Here is a 6000-nt window from a genome sequence, read left to right as displayed (position 1 = left end):
GAGGTAGAAACAGGAATGGTAAGGCTGTAAAATGAAATGTCATGCAATACCACTTACTAAAAATAAGAGTGGAGCTTTGGAGATACCGAAGGAAGGCCATCCATGTATGTGTGTAGAAGTTTTCTGCAGTGTGATCCTCTGTGCGGTTTAGAAAGTTGGAAGGACATCTCTGCACACTTAATGTTTGTTCAGTGAATGACTGGTATACTCCAAAATGTCACACCGAAGTTGGGAATTTGGTGAGGAATTTTATTTTATTCTGTTTTTTTTTTTTTTTTTTGCAAAAGTTATGTTATTTTTTAAAAATATATTTCAGTCCTTATAATATTTTTTTTAAAAATTAAGTGCCACCATTGTTCTTGTTCTGAATCTGGTCAATTATCATTCTTCTTATACTGCCCTGGTCTAAGCAGTTGAATGTTCATTGTTGACTGTTAACACTCATGGTAACCATACATGTTCTAGAAGGGTCAGAAGAACCAAATGGCATAACTGGCTGCTTCTTTTCTCCTTGAGGATATTTTGTCACAGGCAAATGGTAAAGGGAGCTCAGGGCTGGGAATTTGCCAGCTTCATGTTTGCAAATTACTGGCCCAAGATACCTTCCCAGTCCATGAGTCATTCTACAGCAGTGCAGCCGGTCCTTCTTACCTGGCAGCTAGGGCTCAGGCCTCCTCAGCCATCCCCAGCTGGCTGTCCAGACACCATGCTGATGCCCCTTCCCAGTGTCCATGAGTGGGCACATGGGTAGGAAAGCAGGGGTTCAGGAGTCAGGCCTGTGTGACCTTGGGCACATGACTCTACCTTCTAGACCCTCAGTTTTCTCATCTGTAAAATAGGGGAAATGAAAGTACTAATACAGAGAGAAGATTAAAAGAAAAATAGGTAAAAAGCAGTTGATTGGTATAGTACCAGGCATATGATAAATACTCGCGTGTCAGCTGTATTAATGGAAGCTGGTCTTAGTCATAGCTGAATTCTCTCACACGGCTAGCTTTAGAATGGAAATAAAATAAAGCCCGAGACCACTTGTTCACTCCTTTTTTTCACTCCTTTTGTTCACTCCACCCTCCACAAGGGTGGAGAGCCCAGCACAGTGCTTGAACTCACACCCATGAGATTAAGATGTGAGCTGAGATCAAGAGTCAAATCCTTAGCTGACTGAGCCGTTAAATTGCTCCAGTGCCCCTTGTTCTTTCCTTTTTAACTCTCCTCTCAGTGTATCTTGAATTGATTATCTACTGTCCCTCATGTGCCAGATGGTGCTGGAAGCTTCCCTGTGGATGTGAACTATATTGAAATACTGATCCCCTGGGTGCTCAGGGTAGTGGGTGTAGCTTGAGAGGATAGAGCCCCTGGACTCTGGAGTGCTGCTGCCCTTTGCTGGCAGATCTTAATGGTTTACCTGAGTGGGCAGTTTCTGTGTGTGCTGTGACAAAGGCCAGGCAGCACTGATGTCACAAACAAGAAAGGCCAAGTTTCCCACATCCTCACAGAACACATCCTCTAGTAAGGATGAGACATGTTGTGAACAAGTAGAAAGGTCATTAAATTGCTGGATATTGCAGAAGTGGCAGGAAGAACCAAGAAGAGATCAGAGAGAGTCAGGGCAAAATGCTCTTGGGTCGTGGTATCATTATGGTTGAGGTCACTTTTGAGGCATTTTTTTAGATTTAGACTACAGATTAGGCTTATAAATGTTTGAAAACCATTCACTGTTTCCTAGAGAGAAAACCTGGCTCCTATTCTTTGCTTTACAGCTAACCTGTTATGTGACCTTGGACAAGCCACTTAGTCTCACATCCCCATCTATATATATATTGGAGGTGGGTGGATTGGACCAGGGATTCTTAACATTTTGGGAGGTTCACATGCCCTTCTGAGAAACTGATGGGTGTGTCTCAGACAAAAAGCAGAAATTTTTCTAACAATGTCAAGGGGTTCCCTTTAACGCCCTCCCCACCGCCTTGCCCCCAAGTTCTGGGCTAAGAACCACTGGCTTCCATGAGCTTAGATTTCCTTTCTGAGATTGTGACTCTAGTACGGGTATATGAGTGACTTGCCTGCAGGGTGGGCAACCTTAGGAAGCCCTCTGGGTGGAGTTTGGGATATCATGATTTCAGTTAAAGTGCCCAGTGAGGCCAATCAGACTTGACACTACCCAGCATCATGATTGGAGAGCCAGGCAGGTAATATAAAATAAAAAAAAGAGAAGCAGGCTGGAATATGGGACATCATGGTACAAACGTCATCAATGTCTGTGGGCATTCAACCCAGGGGAACTGGGCAGTGCAAAGGGAGGGGATGCTGTGGGAAGGCAAGGGGACCCTGCCCAGTTTGGAAAGGGCAGTCGCCTTTCAGCTCCAGCCAATTCCTACCATGGGGGAAATGGGAGCTCAGAGCACCAGCTATTTTTTTTTTTTTAAGAGCTTATTTATTTATTTATTTATTTATTTAAAGATTTTATTTATTTATTTGACAGACAGAGATCACAAGTAAGCAGAGAGGCAGCCAGAGAGAGAAGGGAGAAAGCAGGCTCCCTGCTGAGCAGAGAGCCCGACGTGGGGCTCCATCTCAGGACCCTGAGATCATGACCTGAGCTGAAGGCAGAGGCTTTAACCCACTGAGCCTCCCAGGCGCCCCCAGCACCAGCTATTTTTATGTTCCAAGAGAAGTTGTATATCTGGGTTTGGAATCCTCTTATTTTTCAAATTAGTTTTTGAAAACACTGGACCAGCATTCTGTGATTTCCTGCCTCCATGGTCCAGGCTGCTGGCATAAGATGGAGAAACTGAGGCTCAGCAATAGATAACTAAATTCCTGTATTCTCTGCCATCCCATGTGAGCCCCGTTTTCATCTCTGATAGTAGTAAGAGCATTCATTGGGGTTGTGCACAGCCAGTATCTCATCCACCAGCTGTTATTAGAAGGGCAAGCATTCTCCCAAGGTCATGTGAACTAGTGAAGATGACAGAACAGGTACCTGAGCACTAGGGACCGTAAGACTCAGTGCTCTTCTCACCACATCGCCCTAAGAGGGGGCCTGTGGAAGTGGCAGTCACTACTAGGAGAGCCCCAAGGTTGTGCCCACTCTGGGAATTAGCCCTGCCTGGATAGATACTAGTTCTCTAATCAGATTAGGCCTGGCATCTCCAAGAGCTTTAGTAATCCAGGAGCATTTAGCTGGAGCATTGTCTGGAAATCAGTCAAGCAGTAACCTGGGGATTTGAGAGGAGCACTGTTTCTAAACTGGGGACCCCCTACCCTTGCCAGAATCCATCTCTGACCTGACTGCTTTGGCTCCCTGATCTGTGCCTGCTCCATCTACTCCAGGACTGGCACAAAGAACAGGACTTTGCCCCTAGACATCCAAAGAGGATGGCCTAAGCCCTTCACCCCATGTAGGCATCTACTCCCTTGCAGCTGCTGCCCCACTCAACCACAAAGCCAGCAGAACACATTTGTGAATTGTTAAGGGGAAACTTACATGTCTTTCTCTTCCGTGTAAGATTCTTGTCCCTGGCCACCACAGCCCAAATAATTCCATTGTTGGGGAAAACTGGTCCTCTTTTGATGGCACAAGGAATCAGGAAGGCTGGCCAGTAGCAATGTTGAGAGGGTTCTTGTAATGTCATGTGGTAATGGAGGATCCCTCCTGAGGTCAGTTTGGAGATGTGGCCTCAAAATTTAAATGCGGTGCTGTGGTGAGGTGGTTAGACCAGGATTCAAATCTCTTGTCAATTAGTCTATGTAATCTTGGTTAAAGATCACCTACTCTGCCAACTTGTACAGAGGCACAAGTGTAAGGAAAACTTTCTGGGAACACAGGAAAATATCCAATGGGAGGTGATACTTGGGTTGGGTTTGGAAGTTAAAGACAGACCTTATTATGCAGTACACAGGCTCTCCACTTATCAGCTGTGTAGCCTTGGGCCAATGACTTAACTTCTCTGAGCCTCAGTTTTCTCATCTGTGAGACTGATTATATCACCCTAACTTGACTGTTCTTAAGACTGTAGATGGTAACACAGCATCTTTGCTCAGAAGCAGTAGCTTTTGTAGTGATTTCTTAAGGCCTCTAGATTCTTGTTATCCTATTGAAAGCTTACCAGAAGACGGTGGGTATTCTTTTTTTTTTTTTAAATTTTTTATTTTTTATAAACATATATTTTTATGTTTATAAACATATATTTTTATCCCCCTGTGAATTACCAGGTTTACACACTTCACAGCACTCACCAAAGCACATACCCTCCCCAATGTCCATAATCCCACCCCGTTCTCCCAAACCCCCTCCCCCCAGCAACCCTCAGTTTGTTTTGTGAGATTAAGAGTCACTTATGGTTTGTCTCCCTCCCAATCCCATCTTGTTTCATTGATTCTTCTCGTACCCACTTAAGCCCCCATGTTGCATCGCCACTTCCTCATATCAGGGAGATCATATGATAGTTGTCTTTCTCTGCTTGACTTATTTCGCTAAGCATGATACGCTCTAGTTCCATCCATGTTGTCGCAAATGGCAAGATTTCATTTCTTTTGATGGCTGCATAGTATTCCATTGTGTATATATACCACATCTTCTTGATCCATTCATCTGTTGATGGACATCTAGGTTCTTTCCATAGTTTGGCTATTGTGGACATTGCTGCTATAAACATTCGGGTGCATGTGTCCCTTTGTATCACTACATTTGTATCTTTAGGGTAAATACCCAATAGTGCAATTGCTGGGTCATAGGGCAGTTCTATTTTCAACATTTTGAGGAACCTCCATGCTGTTTTCCAGAGTGGCTGCACCAGCTTGCATTCCCACCAACAGTGTAGGAGGGTTCCCCTTTCTCCGCATCCTCGCCAACATCAGACGGTGGGTATTCTAACTACTGATCTCAATTAGCATGTCATCTGGAGTTCCATTATCCTGCTTTGTGGATGGTACATTTTTCTATTCAGAGTTGCCATTCCCTGGGAGGGGAGCCAGTCAGAAGTCTACCTGAGTCTCTTCATGTACAGGAAGGCCGGAAGGAAAAGAGGCCAGACCCAAGGGAGAAGAAGGTGGAAAGGAAGAGAACAGGGAGGGTTCCAAACTTTTCAACAGTTAAATGTTAATGTAGGTGTCAGCATAGGAAGCGTCTTCTAATGACAGAAGGAAACGAGGGAGTTTGTCAATCATCTCCTGCTTAACAGATACAGATGTATTCCTAATTATCCTTCGCCTCAGGCCTTGAGGCCCAGGTGGGCTCCAGAAGGCCTGTGTTCCTGCCAGACGAAAGTCCTTAAGGAACATCATGTAGACAATTGGAATGCCATTTATCGTGCAAAACACAATAAAACCCTGAGCTCTCTTCCCGTCTCAAAGACCCATAAATTATGAAAATAATACCTGCCCCAGGCCACGGACATATTGTTTTATTAAAGTTCCGATGAATAAACTTCAGGCTCTTAAAAATGTCCTCTTGGCTTTCATCTGGCACACACCTTCAGCATGGAGCTGTCGGTCTGCCTGGGTTCATTTGATTACCTCACAAAGGTACTTTGGAAAGTGGAGCTCATTTCAAGTTGTGGCTTCAGCAGGCTGGAGGGGATGGCCAGGGAGCTGCAGGGGTGCCTTGGGGCTTCCTGGCCATACAGCAGAGTTGTGTGTAGGGGGGATATCTTGGTTTTTGCCCCCAGAGCAGGGACCAACGCCCTCTTTTGTGGAATGAGCACCAGGCTTATAGTGTCTCTTAGAGGAGTTATCTGGTTATCAGAATGCAGAGGGTGGAAATTCTGCTTCTTCCCCCTTATTTTAAAATTCAGTCACTGGGGAGCCTTTTAAATTCATCTTCTGCTTCTAACAAATTGAGCTATTAAGACTTCAACTCGTTTTCCCCATCCATCCCAACCACATCTTTGGCATGTGTTCGGAGCCTGTGTCTGTACCTCTAAGGCAGCTAACAGGTAGTGTCTGCTGTGTACTTGTCAATTTCCTGGCAAAAGAAAGCCTTCTATTCAGCAACTGCTA

Source organism: Mustela putorius, unplaced genomic scaffold, assembly GCF_011764305.1.
Source record: "Mustela putorius furo isolate JIRA1106 unplaced genomic scaffold, ASM1176430v1.1 tig00000145_pilon_pilon_pilon, whole genome shotgun sequence".
Lineage (NCBI taxonomy): Eukaryota > Metazoa > Chordata > Mammalia > Carnivora > Mustelidae > Mustela > Mustela putorius.
This window is presented reverse-complemented; position numbering follows the sequence as displayed.